Genomic DNA, 19980 nt, shown 5'->3' on the forward strand with positions numbered 1-19980 from the left:
TTGGTGCCATCTATCGACCACAAGTTAAAGATTGGCGATCCGTTGGATAGCGACCGAGTTATAGGCAAAACTTGGTGCAAAAGTGAGCTTTACTAAATTTTTTATTTTTTTTGATTTTTTTGATTTTTTTATTATTTTTCACTCTTTTTTTTATTTAAAGCATTACTTGAGTGAAAAGAAACACATTGCAACCAATTGGCATTAAAATAAACCAATTTCATTTTTTTTGCAAAATTTCCCAAAAAAAACGTAAGGGGTAAGCCTTATGAAATTTTCGGGTTAAAATTTTTTTTTATTTTTTTTCTGATTTTTTATTATTTTTCTAATTTAAAGCATTATTTGAGTAAAAAGAAACACATTGCAACAAATTCGCATAAAAATAAATCATTTTTTTTAATTTTGCTGAATTGCTCAAAATTTTTATATGTTATCAAACAGGGTAAGGAACTTGGTTCCTCGAATAACTTCCGGCACGGACACCAGAGAACATGGCTGTCCAAGAAGAAAATGTAGCCATTGGTGTCATCTATTGACCACAAGTTAAAGTTTGACGATCCGTTGGATAGCGACCGAGTTATAGGGAAAACTTGGTGCAAAAATGAGGAAAATTTTACATTTTCTCAAACAGGGTAAGGAACTTGGTTACTCGAATAACTTCTGGCACAGACATCTGAGGGCATGGCCGTCCAAGAAGAAAATGTAGCCATTGGTGCCATCTATCGACCACAAGTTAAAGATTGGCGATCCGTTGGATAGCGACCGAGTTATAGGCAAAACTTGGTGCAAAAGTGAGCTTTACTAAATTTTTTATTTTTTTGATTTTTTTGATTTTTTTATTATTTTTCACTCTTTTTTTTATTTAAAGCATTACTTGAGTGAAAAGAAACACATTGCAACCAATTGGCATTAAAATAAACCAATTTCATTTTTTTTGCAAAATTTCCCAAAAAAAACGTAAGGGGTAAGCCTTATGAAATTTTCGGGTTAAAATTTTTTTTTATTTTTTTTCTGATTTTTTATTATTTTTCTAATTTAAAGCATTATTTGAGTAAAAAGAAACACATTGCAACAAATTCGCATAAAAATAAATGATTTTTTTTAATTTTGCTGAATTGCTCTAAATTTTTATATGTTATCAAACAGGGTAAGGAACTTGGTTCCTCGAATAACTTCCGGCACGGACACCAGAGAACATGGCTGTCCAAGAAGAAAATGTAGCCATTGGTGTCATCTATTGACCACAAGTTAAAGTTTGACGATCCGTTGGATAGCGACCGAGTTATAGGGAAAACTTGGTGCAAAAATGAGGAAAATTTTACATTTTCTCAAACAGGGTAAGGAACTTGGTTACTCGAATAACTTCTGGCACAGACATCTGAGGGCATGGCCGTCCAAGAAGAAAATGTAGCCATTGGTGCCATCTATCGACCACAAGTTAAAGATTGGCGATCCGTTGGATAGCGACCGAGTTATAGGCAAAACTTGGTGCAAAAGTGAGCTTTACTAAATTTTTTATTTTTTTGATTTTTTTGATTTTTTTATTATTTTTCACTCTTTTTTTTATTTAAAGCATTACTTGAGTGAAAAGAAACACATTGCAACCAATTGGCATTAAAATAAACCAAATTCATTTTTTTTGCAAAATTTCCCAAAAAAAACGTAAGGGGTAAGCCTTATGAAATTTTCGGGTTAAAATTTTTTTTTATTTTTTTTCTGATTTTTTATTATTTTTCTAATTTAAAGCATTATTTGAGTAAAGAGAAACACATTGCAACAAATTCGCATAAAAATAAATCATTTTTTTAAATTTTGCTGAATTGCTCAAAATTTTTATATGTTATCAAACAGGGTAAGGAACTTGGTTCCTCGAATAACTTCCGGCACGGACACCAGAGAACATGGCTGTCCAAGAAGAAAATGTAGCCATTGGTGTCATCTATTGACCACAAGTTAAAGTTTGGCGATCCGTTGGATAGCGACCGAGTTATAGGGAAAACTTGGTGCAAAAATGAGGAAAATTTTACATTTTCTCAAACAGGGTAAGGAACTTGGTTACTCGAATAACTTCTGGCACAGACATCTGAGGGCATGGCCGTCCAAGAAGAAAATGTAGCCATTGGTGCCATCTATCGACCACAAGTTAAAGATTGGCGATCCGTTGGATAGCGACCGAGTTATAGGCAAAACTTGGTGCAAAAGTGAGCTTTACTAAATTTTTTATTTTTTTGATTTTTTTGATTTTTTTATTATTTTTCACTCTTTTTTTTATTTAAAGCATTACTTGAGTGAAAAGAAACACATTGCAACCAATTGGCATTAAAATAAACCAATTTCATTTTTTTTGCAAAATTTCCCAAAAAAAACGTAAGGGGTAAGCCTTATGAAATTTTCGGGTTAAATTTTTTTTTTATTTTTTTTTCTGATTTTTTATTATTTTTCTAATTTAAAGCATTATTTGAGTAAAAAGAAACACATTGCAACAAATTCGCATAAAAATAAATCATTTTTTTTAATTTTGCTGAATTGCTCAAAATTTTTATATGTTATCAAACAGGGTAAGGAACTTGGTTCCTCGAATAACTTCCGGCACGGACACCAGAGAACATGGCTGTCCAAGAAGAAAATGTAGCCATTGGTGTCATCTATTGACCACAAGTTAAAGTTTGGCGATCCGTTGGATAGCGACCGAGTTATAGGGAAAACTTGGTGCAAAAATGAGGAAAATTTTACATTTTCTCAAACAGGGTAAGGAACTTGGTTACTCGAATAACTTCTGGCACAGACATCTGAGGGCATGGCCGTCCAAGAAGAAAATGTAGCCATTGGTGCCATCTATCGACCACAAGTTAAAGATTGGCGATCCGTTGGATAGCGACCGAGTTATAGGCAAAACTTGGTGCAAAAGTGAGCTTTACTAAATTTTTTATTTTTTTGATTTTTTTGATTTTTTTATTATTTTTCACTCTTTTTTTTATTTAAAGCATTACTTGAGTGAAAAGAAACACATTGCAACCAATTGGCATTAAAATAAACCAATTTCATTTTTTTTGCAAAATTTCCCAAAAAAAACGTAAGGGGTAAGCCTTATGAAATTTTCGGGTTAAATTTTTTTTTTATTTTTTTTCTGATTTTTTATTATTTTTCTAATTTAAAGCATTATTTGAGTAAAAAGAAACACATTGCAACAAATTCGCATAAAAATAAATGATTTTTTTTAATTTTGCTGAATTGCTCAAAATTTTTATATGTTATCAAACAGGGTAAGGAACTTGGTTCCTCGAATAACTTCCGGCACGGACACCAGAGAACATGGCTGTCCAAGAAGAAAATGTAGCCATTGGTGTCATCTATTGACCACAAGTTAAAGTTTGACGATCCGTTGGATAGCGACCGAGTTATAGGGAAAACTTGGTGCAAAAATGAGGAAAATTTTACATTTTCTCAAACAGGGTAAGGAACTTGGTTACTCGAATAACTTCTGGCACAGACATCTGAGGGCATGGCCGTCCAAGAAGAAAATGTAGCCATTGGTGCCATCTATCGACCACAAGTTAAAGATTGGCGATCCGTTGGATAGCGACCGAGTTATAGGCAAAACTTGGTGCAAAAGTGAGCTTTACTAAATTTTTTATTTTTTTGATTTTTTTGATTTTTTTATTATTTTTCACTCTTTTTTTTATTTAAAGCATTACTTGAGTGAAAAGAAACACATTGCAACCAATTGGCATTAAAATAAACCAATTTCATTTTTTTTGCAAAATTTCCCAAAAAAAACGTAAGGGGTAAGCCTTATGAAATTTTCGGGTTAAAATTTTTTTTTATTTTTTTTCTGATTTTTTATTATTTTTCTAATTTAAAGCATTATTTGAGTAAAAAGAAACACATTGCAACAAATTCGCATAAAAATAAATGATTTTTTTTAATTTTGCTGAATTGCTCTAAATTTTTATATGTTATCAAACAGGGTAAGGAACTTGGTTCCTCGAATAACTTCCGGCACGGACACCAGAGAACATGGCTGTCCAAGAAGAAAATGTAGCCATTGGTGTCATCTATTGACCACAAGTTAAAGTTTGACGATCCGTTGGATAGCGACCGAGTTATAGGGAAAACTTGGTGCAAAAATGAGGAAAATTTTACATTTTCTCAAACAGGGTAAGGAACTTGGTTACTCGAATAACTTCTGGCACAGACATCTGAGGGCATGGCCGTCCAAGAAGAAAATGTAGCCATTGGTGCCATCTATCGACCACAAGTTAAAGATTGGCGATCCGTTGGATAGCGACCGAGTTATAGGCAAAACTTGGTGCAAAAGTGAGCTTTACTAAATTTTTTATTTTTTTGATTTTTTTGATTTTTTTATTATTTTTCACTCTTTTTTTTATTTAAAGCATTACTTGAGTGAAAAGAAACACATTGCAACCAATTGGCATTAAAATAAACCAATTTCATTTTTTTTGCAAAATTTCCCAAAAAAAACGTAAGGGGTAAGCCTTATGAAATTTTCGGGTTAAAATTTTTTTTTATTTTTTTTCTGATTTTTTATTATTTTTCTAATTTAAAGCATTATTTGAGTAAAGAGAAACACATTGCAACAAATTCGCATAAAAATAAATCATTTTTTTAAATTTTGCTGAATTGCTCAAAATTTTTATATGTTATCAAACAGGGTAAGGAACTTGGTTCCTCGAATAACTTCCGGCACGGACACCAGAGAACATGGCTGTCCAAGAAGAAAATGTAGCCATTGGTGTCATCTATTGACCACAAGTTAAAGTTTGACGATCCGTTGGATAGCGACCGAGTTATAGGGAAAACTTGGTGCAAAAATGAGGAAAATTTTACATTTTCTCAAACAGGGTAAGGAACTTGGTTACTCGAATAACTTCTGGCACAGACATCTGAGGGCATGGCCGTCCAAGAAGAAAATGTAGCCATTGGTGCCATCTATCGACCACAAGTTAAAGATTGGCGATCCGTTGGATAGCGACCGAGTTATAGGCAAAACTTGGTGCAAAAGTGAGCTTTACTAAATTTTTTATTTTTTTGATTTTTTTGATTTTTTTATTATTTTTCACTCTTTTTTTTATTTAAAGCATTACTTGAGTGAAAAGAAACACATTGCAACCAATTGGCATTAAAATAAACCAATTTCATTTTTTTTGCAAAATTTCCCAAAAAAAACGTAAGGGGTAAGCCTTATGAAATTTTCGGGTTAAAATTTTTTTTTATTTTTTTTTCTGATTTTTTATTATTTTTCTAATTTAAAGCATTATTTGAGTAAAAAGAAACACATTGCAACAAATTCGCATAAAAATAAATCATTTTTTTAAATTTTGCTGAATTGCTCAAAATTTTTATATGTTATCAAACAGGGTAAGGAACTTGGTTCCTCGAATAACTTCCGGCACGGACACCAGAGAACATGGCTGTCCAAGAAGAAAATGTAGCCATTGGTGTCATCTATTGACCACAAGTTAAAGTTTGGCGATCCGTTGGATAGCGACCGAGTTATAGGGAAAACTTGGTGCAAAAATGAGGAAAATTTTACATTTTCTCAAACAGGGTAAGGAACTTGGTTACTCGAATAACTTCTGGCACAGACATCTGAGGGCATGGCCGTCCAAGAAGAAAATGTAGCCATTGGTGCCATCTATCGACCACAAGTTAAAGATTGGCGATCCGTTGGATAGCGACCGAGTTATAGGCAAAACTTGGTGCAAAAGTGAGCTTTACTAAATTTTTTATTTTTTTGATTTTTTTGATTTTTTTATTATTTTTCACTCTTTTTTTTATTTAAAGCATTACTTGAGTGAAAAGAAACACATTGCAACCAATTGGCATTAAAATAAACCAATTTCATTTTTTTTGCAAAATTTCCCAAAAAAAACGTAAGGGGTAAGCCTTATGAAATTTTCGGGTTAAAATTTTTTTTTATTTTTTTTTCTGATTTTTTATTATTTTTCTAATTTAAAGCATTATTTGAGTAAAAAGAAACACATTGCAACAAATTCGCATAAAAATAAATCATTTTTTTTAATTTTGCTGAATTGCTCAAAATTTTTATATGTTATCAAACAGGGTAAGGAACTTGGTTCCTCGAATAACTTCCGGCACGGACACCAGAGAACATGGCTGTCCAAGAAGAAAATGTAGCCATTGGTGTCATCTATTGACCACAAGTTAAAGTTTGGCGATCCGTTGGATAGCGACCGAGTTATAGGGAAAACTTGGTGCAAAAATGAGGAAAATTTTACATTTTCTCAAACAGGGTAAGGAACTTGGTTACTCGAATAACTTCTGGCACAGACATCTGAGGGCATGGCCGTCCAAGAAGAAAATGTAGCCATTGGTGCCATCTATCGACCACAAGTTAAAGATTGGCGATCCGTTGGATAGCGACCGAGTTATAGGCAAAACTTGGTGCAAAAGTGAGCTTTACTAAATTTTTTATTTTTTTGATTTTTTTGATTTTTTTATTATTTTTCACTCTTTTTTTTATTTAAAGCATTACTTGAGTGAAAAGAAACACATTGCAACCAATTGGCATTAAAATAAACCAATTTCATTTTTTTTGCAAAATTTCCCAAAAAAAACGTAAGGGGTAAGCCTTATGAAATTTTCGGGTTAAAATTTTTTTTTATTTTTTTTCTGATTTTTTATTATTTTTCTAATTTAAAGCATTATTTGAGTAAAGAAAAACACATTGCAACAAATTCGCATAAAAATAAATCATTTTTTTAAATTTTGCTGAATTGCTCAAAATTTTTATATGTTATCAAACAGGGTAAGGAACTTGGTTCCTCGAATAACTTCCGGCACGGACACCAGAGAACATGGCTGTCCAAGAAGAAAATGTAGCCATTGGTGTCATCTATTGACCACAAGTTAAAGTTTGACGATCCGTTGGATAGCGACCGAGTTATAGGGAAAACTTGGTGCAAAAATGAGGAAAATTTTACATTTTCTCAAACAGGGTAAGGAACTTGGTTACTCGAATAACTTCTGGCACAGACATCTGAGGGCATGGCCGTCCAAGAAGAAAATGTAGCCATTGGTGCCATCTATCGACCACAAGTTAAAGATTGGCGATCCGTTGGATAGCGACCGAGTTATAGGCAAAACTTGGTGCAAAAGTGAGCTTTACTAAATTTTTTATTTTTTTGATTTTTTTGATTTTTTTATTATTTTTCACTCTTTTTTTTATTTAAAGCATTACTTGAGTGAAAAGAAACACATTGCAACCAATTGGCATTAAAATAAACCAATTTCATTTTTTTTGCAAAATTTCCCAAAAAAAACGTAAGGGGTAAGCCTTATGAAATTTTCGGGTTAAAATTTTTTTTTATTTTTTTTTCTGATTTTTTATTATTTTTCTAATTTAAAGCATTATTTGAGTAAAAAGAAACACATTGCAACAAATTCGCATAAAAATAAATCATTTTTTTAAATTTTGCTGAATTGCTCAAAATTTTTATATGTTATCAAACAGGGTAAGGAACTTGGTTCCTCGAATAACTTCCGGCACGGACACCAGAGAACATGGCTGTCCAAGAAGAAAATGTAGCCATTGGTGTCATCTATTGACCACAAGTTAAAGTTTGGCGATCCGTTGGATAGCGACCGAGTTATAGGGAAAACTTGGTGCAAAAATGAGGAAAATTTTACATTTTCTCAAACAGGGTAAGGAACTTGGTTACTCGAATAACTTCTGGCACAGACATCTGAGGGCATGGCCGTCCAAGAAGAAAATGTAGCCATTGGTGCCATCTATCGACCACAAGTTAAAGATTGGCGATCCGTTGGATAGCGACCGAGTTATAGGCAAAACTTGGTGCAAAAGTGAGCTTTACTAAATTTTTTATTTTTTTGATTTTTTTGATTTTTTTATTATTTTTCACTCTTTTTTTTATTTAAAGCATTACTTGAGTGAAAAGAAACACATTGCAACCAATTGGCATTAAAATAAACCAATTTCATTTTTTTTGCAAAATTTCCCAAAAAAAACGTAAGGGGTAAGCCTTATGAAATTTTCGGGTTAAAATTTTTTTTTATTTTTTTTTCTGATTTTTTATTATTTTTCTAATTTAAAGCATTATTTGAGTAAAAAGAAACACATTGCAACAAATTCGCATAAAAATAAATCATTTTTTTAAATTTTGCTGAATTGCTCAAAATTTTTATATGTTATCAAACAGGGTAAGGAACTTGGTTCCTCGAATAACTTCCGGCACGGACACCAGAGAACATGGCTGTCCAAGAAGAAAATGTAGCCATTGGTGTCATCTATTGACCACAAGTTAAAGTTTGGCGATCCGTTGGATAGCGACCGAGTTATAGGGAAAACTTGGTGCAAAAATGAGGAAAATTTTACATTTTCTCAAACAGGGTAAGGAACTTGGTTACTCGAATAACTTCTGGCACAGACATCTGAGGGCATGGCCGTCCAAGAAGAAAATGTAGCCATTGGTGCCATCTATCGACCACAAGTTAAAGATTGGCGATCCGTTGGATAGCGACCGAGTTATAGGCAAAACTTGGTGCAAAAGTGAGCTTTACTAAATTTTTTATTTTTTTGATTTTTTTGATTTTTTTATTATTTTTCACTCTTTTTTTTATTTAAAGCATTACTTGAGTGAAAAGAAACACATTGCAACCAATTGGCATTAAAATAAACCAATTTCATTTTTTTTGCAAAATTTCCCAAAAAAAACGTAAGGGGTAAGCCTTATGAAATTTTCGGGTTAAAATTTTTTTTTATTTTTTTTTCTGATTTTTTATTATTTTTCTAATTTAAAGCATTATTTGAGTAAAAAGAAACACATTGCAACAAATTCGCATAAAAATAAATCATTTTTTTAAATTTTGCTGAATTGCTCAAAATTTTTATATGTTATCAAACAGGGTAAGGAACTTGGTTCCTCGAATAACTTCCGGCACGGACACCAGAGAACATGGCTGTCCAAGAAGAAAATGTAGCCATTGGTGTCATCTATTGACCACAAGTTAAAGTTTGGCGATCCGTTGGATAGCGACCGAGTTATAGGGAAAACTTGGTGCAAAAATGAGGAAAATTTTACATTTTCTCAAACAGGGTAAGGAACTTGGTTACTCGAATAACTTCTGGCACAGACATCTGAGGGCATGGCCGTCCAAGAAGAAAATGTAGCCATTGGTGCCATCTATCGACCACAAGTTAAAGATTGGCGATCCGTTGGATAGCGACCGAGTTATAGGCAAAACTTGGTGCAAAAGTGAGCTTTACTAAATTTTTTATTTTTTTGATTTTTTTGATTTTTTTATTATTTTTCACTCTTTTTTTTATTTAAAGCATTACTTGAGTGAAAAGAAACACATTGCAACCAATTGGCATTAAAATAAACCAATTTCATTTTTTTTGCAAAATTTCCCAAAAAAAACGTAAGGGGTAAGCCTTATGAAATTTTCGGGTTAAATTTTTTTTTTTTTTTTCTGATTTTTTATTATTTTTCTAATTTAAAGCATTATTTGAGTAAAAAGAAACACATTGCAACAAATTCGCATAAAAATAAATCATTTTTTTTAATTTTGCTGAATTGCTCAAAATTTTTATATGATATCAAACAGGGTAAGGAACTTGGTTCCTCGAATAACTTCCGGCACGGACACCAGAGAACATGGCTGTCCAAGAAGAAAATGTAGCCATTGGTGTCATCTATTGACCACAAGTTAAAGTTTGGCGATCCGTTGGATAGCGACCGAGTTATAGGGAAAACTTGGTGCAAAAATGAGGAAAATTTTACATTTTCTCAAACAGGGTAAGGAACTTGGTTACTCGAATAACTTCTGGCACAGACATCTGAGGGCATGGCCGTCCAAGAAGAAAATGTAGCCATTGGTGCCATCTATCGACCACAAGTTAAAGATTGGCGATCCGTTGGATAGCGACCGAGTTATAGGCAAAACTTGGTGCAAAAGTGAGCTTTACTAAATTTTTTATTTTTTTGATTTTTTTGATTTTTTTATTATTTTTCACTCTTTTTTTTATTTAAAGCATTACTTGAGTGAAAAGAAACACATTGCAACCAATTGGCATTAAAATAAACCAATTTCATTTTTTTTGCAAAATTTCCCAAAAAAAACGTAAGGGGTAAGCCTTATGAAATTTTCGGGTTAAAATTTTTTTTTATTTTTTTTCTGATTTTTTATTATTTTTCTAATTTAAAGCATTATTTGAGTAAAAAGAAACACATTGCAACAAATTCGCATAAAAATAAATGATTTTTTTTAATTTTGCTGAATTGCTCAAAATTTTTATATGTTATCAAACAGGGTAAGGAACTTGGTTCCTCGAATAACTTCCGGCACGGACACCAGAGAACATTGGCATTAAAATAAACCAATTTCATTTTTTTTGCAAAATTTCCCAAAAAAAACGTAAGGGGTAAGCCTTATGAAATTTTCGGGTTAAAATTTTTTTTTATTTTTTTTCTGATTTTTTATTATTTTTCTAATTTAAAGCATTATTTGAGTAAAGAGAAACACATTGCAACAAATTCGCATAAAAATAAATCATTTTTTTAAATTTTGCTGAATTGCTCAAAATTTTTATATGTTATCAAACAGGGTAAGGAACTTGGTTCCTCGAATAACTTCCGGCACGGACACCAGAGAACATGGCTGTCCAAGAAGAAAATGTAGCCATTGGTGTCATCTATTGACCACAAGTTAAAGTTTGACGATCCGTTGGATAGCGACCGAGTTATAGGGAAAACTTGGTGCAAAAATGAGGAAAATTTTACATTTTCTCAAACAGTGTAAGGAACTTGGTTACTCGAATAACTTCTGGCACAGACATCTGAGGGCATGGCCGTCCAAGAAGAAAATGTAGCCATTGGTGCCATCTATCGACCACAAGTTAAAGATTGGCGATCCGTTGGATAGCGACCGAGTTATAGGCAAAACTTGGTGCAAAAGTGAGCTTTACTAAATTTTTTATTTTTTTGATTTTTTTGATTTTTTTATTATTTTTCACTCTTTTTTTTATTTAAAGCATTACTTGAGTGAAAAGAAACACATTGCAACCAATTGGCATTAAAATAAACCAATTTCATTTTTTTTGCAAAATTTCCCAAAAAAAACGTAAGGGGTAAGCCTTATGAAATTTTCGGGTTAAAATTTTTTTTTATTTTTTTTTCTGATTTTTTATTATTTTTCTAATTTAAAGCATTATTTGAGTAAAAAGAAACACATTGCAACAAATTCGCATAAAAATAAATCATTTTTTTAAATTTTGCTGAATTGCTCAAAATTTTTATATGTTATCAAACAGGGTAAGGAACTTGGTTCCTCGAATAACTTCCGGCACGGACACCAGAGAACATGGCTGTCCAAGAAGAAAATGTAGCCATTGGTGTCATCTATTGACCACAAGTTAAAGTTTGGCGATCCGTTGGATAGCGACCGAGTTATAGGGAAAACTTGGTGCAAAAATGAGGAAAATTTTACATTTTCTCAAACAGGGTAAGGAACTTGGTTACTCGAATAACTTCTGGCACAGACATCTCAGGGCATAACCGTCCAAGAAGAAAATGTAGCCATTGGTGCCATCTATCGACCACAAGTTAAAGATTGGCGATCCGTTGGATAGCGACCGAGTTATAGGCAAAACTTGGTGCAAAAGTGAGCTTTACTAAATTTTTTATTTTTTTGATTTTTTTGATTTTTTTATTATTTTTCACTCTTTTTTTTATTTAAAGCATTACTTGAGTGAAAAGAAACACATTGCAACCAATTGGCATTAAAATAAACCAATTTCATTTTTTTTGCAAAATTTCCCAAAAAAAACGTAAGGGGTAAGCCTTATGAAATTTTCGGGTTAAATTTTTTTTTATTTTTTTTTTCTGATTTTTTATTATTTTTCTAATTTAAAGCATTATTTGAGTAAAAAGAAACACATTGCAACAAATTCGCATAAAAATAAATCATTTTTTTTAATTTTGCTGAATTGCTCAAAATTTTTATATGTTATCAAACAGGGTAAGGAACTTGGTTCCTCGAATAACTTCCGGCACGGACACCAGAGAACATGGCTGTCCAAGAAGAAAATGTAGCCATTGGTGTCATCTATTGACCACAAGTTAAAGTTTGACGATCCGTTGGATAGCGACCGAGTTATAGGGAAAACTTGGTGCAAAAATGAGGAAAATTTTACATTTTCTCAAACAGGGTAAGGAACTTGGTTACTCGAATAACTTCTGGCACAGACATCTGAGGGCATGGCCGTCCAAGAAGAAAATGTAGCCATTGGTGCCATCTATCGACCACAAGTTAAAGATTGGCGATCCGTTGGATAGCGACCGAGTTATAGGCAAAACTTGGTGCAAAAGTGAGCTTTACTAAATTTTTTATTTTTTTGATTTTTTTGATTTTTTTATTATTTTTCACTCTTTTTTTTATTTAAAGCATTACTTGAGTGAAAAGAAACACATTGCAACCAATTGGCATTAAAATAAACCAATTTCATTTTTTTTGCAAAATTTCCCAAAAAAAACGTAAGGGGTAAGCCTTATGAAATTTTCGGGTTAAAATTTTTTTTTATTTTTTTTCTGATTTTTTATTATTTTTCTAATTTAAAGCATTATTTGAGTAAAAAGAAACACATTGCAACAAATTCGCATAAAAATAAACGATTTTTTTTAATTTTGCTGAATTGCTCAAAATTTTTATATGTTATCAAACAGGGTAAGGAACTTGGTTCCTCGAATAACTTCCGGCACGGACACCAGAGAACATGGCTGTCCAAGAAGAAAATGTAGCCATTGGTGTCATCTATTGACCACAAGTTAAAGTTTGACGATCCGTTGGATAGCGACCGAGTTATAGGGAAAACTTGGTGCAAAAATGAGGAAAATTTTACATTTTCTCAAACAGGGTAAGGAACTTGGTTACTCGAATAACTTCTGGCACAGACATCTGAGGGCATGGCCGTCCAAGAAGAAAATGTAGCCATTGGTGCCATCTATCGACCACAAGTTAAAGATTGGCGATCCGTTGGATAGCGACCGAGTTATAGGCAAAACTTGGTGCAAAAGTGAGCTTTACTAAATTTTTTATTTTTTTGATTTTTTTGATTTTTTTATTATTTTTCACTCTTTTTTTTATTTAAAGCATTACTTGAGTGAAAAGAAACACATTGCAACCAATTGGCATTAAAATAAACCAATTTCATTTTTTTTGCAAAATTTCCCAAAAAAAACGTAAGGGGTAAGCCTTATGAAATTTTCGGGTTAAAATTTTTTTTTATTTTTTTTTCTGATTTTTTATTATTTTTCTAATTTAAAGCATTATTTGAGTAAAGAGAAACACATTGCAACAAATTCGCATAAAAATAAATCATTTTTTTAAATTTTGCTGAATTGCTCAAAATTTTTATATGTTATCAAACAGGGTAAGGAACTTGGTTCCTCGAATAACTTCCGGCACGGACACCAGAGAACATGGCTGTCCAAGAAGAAAATGTAGCCATTGGTGTCATCTATTGACCACAAGTTAAAGTTTGACGATCCGTTGGATAGCGACCGAGTTATAGGGAAAACTTGGTGCAAAAATGAGGAAAATTTTACATTTTCTCAAACAGGGTAAGGAACTTGGTTACTCGAATAACTTCTGGCACAGACATCTGAGGGCATGGCCGTCCAAGAAGAAAATGTAGCCATTGGTGCCATCTATCGACCACAAGTTAAAGATTGGCGATCCGTTGGATAGCGACCGAGTTATAGGCAAAACTTGGTGCAAAAGTGAGCTTTACTAAATTTTTTATTTTTTTGATTTTTTTGATTTTTTTATTATTTTTCACTCTTTTTTTTATTTAAAGCATTACTTGAGTGAAAAGAAACACATTGCAACCAATTGGCATTAAAATAAACCAATTTCATTTTTTTTGCAAAATTTCCCAAAAAAAACGTAAGGGGTAAGCCTTATGAAATTTTCGGGTTAAAATTTTTTTTTATTTTTTTTCTGATTTTTTATTATTTTTCTAATTTAAAGCATTATTTGAGTAAAAAGAAACACATTGCAACAAATTCGCATAAAAATAAATCATTTTTTTAAATTTTGCTGAATTGCTCAAAATTTTTATATGTTATCAAACAGGGTAAGGAACTTGGTTCCTCGAATAACTTCCGGCACGGACACCAGAGAACATGGCTGTCCAAGAAGAAAATGTAGCCATTGGTGTCATCTATTGACCACAAGTTAAAGTTTGGCGATCCGTTGGATAGCGACCGAGTTATAGGGAAAACTTGGTGCAAAAATGAGGAAAATTTTACATTTTCTCAAACAGGGTAAGGAACTTGGTTACTCGAATAACTTCTGGCACAGACATCTGAGGGCATGGCCGTCCAAGAAGAAAATGTAGCCATTGGTGCCATCTATCGACCACAAGTTAAAGATTGGCGATCCGTTGGATAGCGACCGAGTTATAGGCAAAACTTGGTGCAAAAGTGAGCTTTACTAAATTTTTTATTTTTTTGATTTTTTTGATTTTTTTATTATTTTTCACTCTTTTTTTTATTTAAAGCATTACTTGAGTGAAAAGAAACACATTGCAACCAATTGGCATTAAAATAAACCAATTTCATTTTTTTTGCAAAATTTCCCAAAAAAAACGTAAGGGGTAAGCCTTATGAAATTTTCGGGTTAAAATTTTTTTTTATTTTTTTTTCTGATTTTTTATTATTTTTCTAATTTAAAGCATTATTTGAGTAAAAAGAAACACATTGCAACAAATTCGCATAAAAATAAATCATTTTTTTAAATTTTGCTGAATTGCTCAAAATTTTTATATGTTATCAAACAGGGTAAGGAACTTGGTTCCTCGAATAACTTCCGGCACGGACACCAGAGAACATGGCTGTCCAAGAAGAAAATGTAGCCATTGGTGTCATCTATTGACCACAAGTTAAAGTTTGGCGATCCGTTGGATAGCGACCGAGTTATAGGGAAAACTTGGTGCAAAAATGAGGAAAATTTTACATTTTCTCAAACAGGGTAAGGAACTTGGTTACTCGAATAACTTCTGGCACAGACATCTGAGGGCATGGCCGTCCAAGAAGAAAATGTAGCCATTGGTGCCATCTATCGACCACAAGTTAAAGATTGGCGATCCGTTGGATAGCGACCGAGTTATAGGCAAAACTTGGTGCAAAAGTGAGCTTTACTAAATTTTTTATTTTTTTGATTTTTTTGATTTTTTTATTATTTTTCACTCTTTTTTTTATTTAAAGCATTACTTGAGTGAAAAGAAACACATTGCAACCAATTGGCATTAAAATAAACCAATTTCATTTTTTTTGCAAAATTTCCCAAAAAAAACGTAAGGGGTAAGCCTTATGAAATTTTCGGGTTAAAATTTTTTTTTATTTTTTTTTCTGATTTTTTATTATTTTTCTAATTTAAAGCATTATTTGAGTAAAAAGAAACACATTGCAACAAATTCGCATAAAAATAAATCATTTTTTTAAATTTTGCTGAATTGCTCAAAATTTTTATATGTTATCAAACAGGGTAAGGAACTTGGTTCCTCGAATAACTTCCGGCACGGACACCAGAGAACATGGCTGTCCAAGAAGAAAATGTAGCCATTGGTGTCATCTATTGACCACAAGTTAAAGTTTGGCGATCCGTTGGATAGCGACCGAGTTATAGGGAAAACTTGGTGCAAAAATGAGGAAAATTTTACATTTTCTCAAACAGGGTAAGGAACTTGGTTACTCGAATAACTTCTGGCACAGACATCTGAGGGCATGGCCGTCCAAGAAGAAAATGTAGCCATTGGTGCCATCTATCGACCACAAGTTAAAGATTGGCGATCCGTTGGATAGCGACCGAGTTATAGGCAAAACTTGGTGCAAAAGTGAGCTTTACTAAATTTTTTATTTTTTTGATTTTTTTGATTTTTTTATTATTTTTCACTCTTTTTTTTATTTAAAGCATTACTTGAGTGAAAAGAAACACATTGCAACCAATTGGCATTAAAATAAACCAATTTCATTTTTTTTGCAAAATTTCCCAAAAAAAACGTAAGGGTAACGTAAGCCTTATGAAATTTTCGGGTTAAAATTTTTTTTTTTTTTTCTGATTTTTTATTATTTTTCTAATTTAAAGCATTATTTGAGTAAAAAGAAACACATTGCAACAAATTCGCATAAAAATAAATCATTTTTTTTAATTTTGCTGAATTGCTCAAAATTTTTATATGTTATCAAACAGGGTAAGGAACTTGGTTCCTCGAATAACTTCCGGCACGGACACCAGAGAACATGGCTGTCCAAGAAGAAAATGTAGCCATTGGTGTCATCTATTGACCACAAGTTAAAGTTTGACGATCCGTTGGATAGCGACCGAGTTATAGGGAAAACTTGGTGCAAAAATGAGGAAAATTTTACATTTTCTCAAACAGGGTAAGGAACTTGGTTACTCGAATAACTTCTGGCACAGACATCTGAGGGCATGGCCGTCCAAGAAGAAAATGTAGCCATTGGTGCCATCTATCGACCACAAGTTAAAGATTGGCGATCCGTTGGATAGCGACCGAGTTATAGGCAAAACTTGGTGCAAAAGTGAGCTTTACTAAATTTTTTATTTTTTTGATTTTTTTGATTTTTTTATTATTTTTCACTCTTTTTTTTATTTAAAGCATTACTTGAGTGAAAAGAAACACATTGCAACCAATTGGCATTAAAATAAACCAATTTCATTTTTTTTGCAAAATTTCCCAAGAAAAACGTAAGGGGTAAGCCTTATGAAATTTTCGGGTTAAAATTTTTTTTTATTTTTTTTCTGATTTTTTATTATTTTTCTAATTTAAAGCATTATTTGAGTAAAAAGAAACACATTGCAACAAATTCGCATAAAAATAAATGATTTTTTTTAATTTTGCTGAATTGCTCAAAATTTTTATATGTTATCAAACAGGGTAAGGAACTTGGTTCCTCGAATAACTTCCGGCACGGACACCAGAGAACATGGCTGTCCAAGAAGAAAATGTAGCCATTGGTGTCATCTATTGACCACAAGTTAAAGTTTGACGATCCGTTGGATAGCGACCGAGTTATAGGGAAAACTTGGTGCAAAAATGAGGAAAATTTTACATTTTCTCAAACAGGGTAAGGAACTTGGTTACTCGAATAACTTCTGGCACAGACATCTGAGGGCATGGCCGTCCAAGAAGAAAATGTAGCCATTGGTGCCATCTATCGACCACAAGTTAAAGATTGGCGATCCGTTGGATAGCGACCGAGTTATAGGCAAAACTTGGTGCAAAAGTGAGCTTTACTAAATTTTTTATTTTTTTGATTTTTTTGATTTTTTTATTATTTTTCACTCTTTTTTTTATTTAAAGCATTACTTGAGTGAAAAGAAACACATTGCAACCAATTGGCATTAAAATAAACCAATTTCATTTTTTTTGCAAAATTTCCCAAAAAAAACGTAAGGGGTAAGCCTTATGAAATTTTCAGGTTAAAATTTTTTTTTATTTTTTTTCTGATTTTTTATTATTTTTCTAATTTAAAGCATTATTTGAGTAAAAAGAAACACATTGCAACAAATTCGCATAAAAATAAATCATTTTTTTTAATTTTGCTGAATTGCTCAAAATTTTTATATGTTATCAAACAGGGTAAGGAACTTGGTTCCTCGAATAACTTCCGGCACGGACACCAGAGAACATGGCTGTCCAAGAAGAAAATGTAGCCATTGGTGTCATCTATTGACCACAAGTTAAAGTTTGACGATCCGTTGGATAGCGACCGAGTTATAGGGAAAACTTGGTGCAAAAATGAGGAAAATTTTACATTTTCTCAAACAGGGTAAGGAACTTGGTTACTCGAATAACTTCTGGCACAGACATCTGAGGGCATGGCCGTCCAAGAAGAAAATGTAGCCATTGGTGCCATCTATCGACCACAAGTTAAAGATTGGCGATCCGTTGGATAGCGACCGAGTTATAGGCAAAACTTGGTGCAAAAGTGAGCTTTACTAAATTTTTTATTTTTTTGATTTTTTTGATTTTTTTATTATTTTTCACTCTTTTTTTTATTTAAAGCATTACTTGAGTGAAAAGAAACACATTGCAACCAATTGGCATTAAAATAAACCAATTTCATTTTTTTTGCAAAATTTCCCAAAAAAAACGTAAGGGGTAAGCCTTATGAAATTTTCGGGTTAAAATTTTTTTTTATTTTTTTTTCTGATTTTTTATTATTTTTCTAATTTAAAGCATTATTTGAGTAAAAAGAAACACATTGCAACAAATTCGCATAAAAATAAATGATTTTTTTTAATTTTGCTGAATTGCTCAAAATTTTTATATGTTATCAAACAGGGTAAGGAACTTGGTTCCTCGAATAACTTCCGGCACGGACACCAGAGAACATGGCTGTCCAAGAAGAAAATGTAGCCATTGGTGTCATCTATTGACCACAAGTTAAAGTTTGACGATCCGTTGGATAGCGACCGAGTTATAGGCAAAACTTGGTGCAAAAATGAGGAAAATTTTACATTTTCTCAAACAGGGTAAGGAACTTGGTTACTCGAATAACTTCTGGCACAGACATCTGAGGGCATGGCCGTCCAAGAAGAAAATGTAGCCATTGGTGCCATCTATCGACCACAAGTTAAAGATTGGCGCTCCGTTGGATAGCGACCGAGTTATAGGCAAAACTTGGTGCAAAAGTGAGCTTTACTAAATTTTTTATTTTTTTGATTTTTTTGATTTTTTTATTATTTTTCACTCTTTTTTTTATTTAAAGCATTACTTGAGTGAAAAGAAACACATTGCAACCAATTGGCATTAAAATAAACCAATTTCATTTTTTTTGCAAAATTTCCCAAAAAAAACGTAAGGGGTAAGCCTTATGAAATTTTCGGGTTAAAATTTTTTTTTATTTTTTTTTCTGATTTTTTATTATTTTTCTAATTTAAAGCATTATTTGAGTAAAGAGAAACACATTGCAACAAATTCGCATAAAAATAAATCATTTTTTTAAATTTTGCTGAATTGCTCAAAATTTTTATATGTTATCAAACAGGGTAAGGAACTTGGTTCCTCGAATAACTTCCGGCACGGACTCCAGAGAACATGGCTGTCCAAGAAGAAAATGTAGCCATTGGTGTCATCTATTGACCACAAGTTAAAGTTTGACGATCCGTTGGATAGCGACCGAGTTATAGGGAAAACTTGGTGCAAAAATGAGGAAAATTTTACATTTTCTCAAACAGGGTAAGGAACTTGGTTACTCGAATAACTTCTGGCACAGACATCTGAGGGCATGGCCGTCCAAGAAGAAAATGTAGCCATTGGTGCCATCTATCGACCACAAGTTAAAGATTGGCGATCCGTTGGATAGCGACCGAGTTATAGGCAAAACTTGGTGCAAAAGTGAGCTTTACTAAATTTTTTATTTTTTTGATTTTTTTGATTTTTTTATTATTTTTCACTCTTTTTTTTATTTAAAGCATTACTTGAGTGAAAAGAAACACATTGCAACCAATTGGCATTAAAATAAACCAATTTCATTTTTTTTGCAAAATTTCCCAAAAAAAACGTAAGGGGTAAGCCTTATGAAATTTTCGGGTTAAAATTTTTTTTTATTTTTTTTTCTGATTTTTTATTATTTTTCTAATTTAAAGCATTATTTGAGTAAAAAGAAACACATTGCAACAAATTCGCATAAAAATAAATCATTTTTTTAAATTTTGCTGAATTGCTCAAAATTTTTATATGTTATCAAACAGGGTAAGGAACTTGGTTCCTCGAATAACTTCCGGCACGGACACCAGAGAGCATGGCTGTCCAAGAAGAAAATGTAGCCATTGGTGTCATCTATTGACCACAAGTTAAAGTTTGGCGATCCGTTGGATAGCGACCGAGTTATAGGGAAAACTTGGTGCAAAAATGAGGAAAATTTTACATTTTCTCAAACAGGGTAAGGAACT

This window comes from Anopheles funestus, chromosome 3RL (genome assembly GCF_943734845.2).
Source record: "Anopheles funestus chromosome 3RL, idAnoFuneDA-416_04, whole genome shotgun sequence".
Lineage (NCBI taxonomy): Eukaryota > Metazoa > Arthropoda > Insecta > Diptera > Culicidae > Anopheles > Anopheles funestus.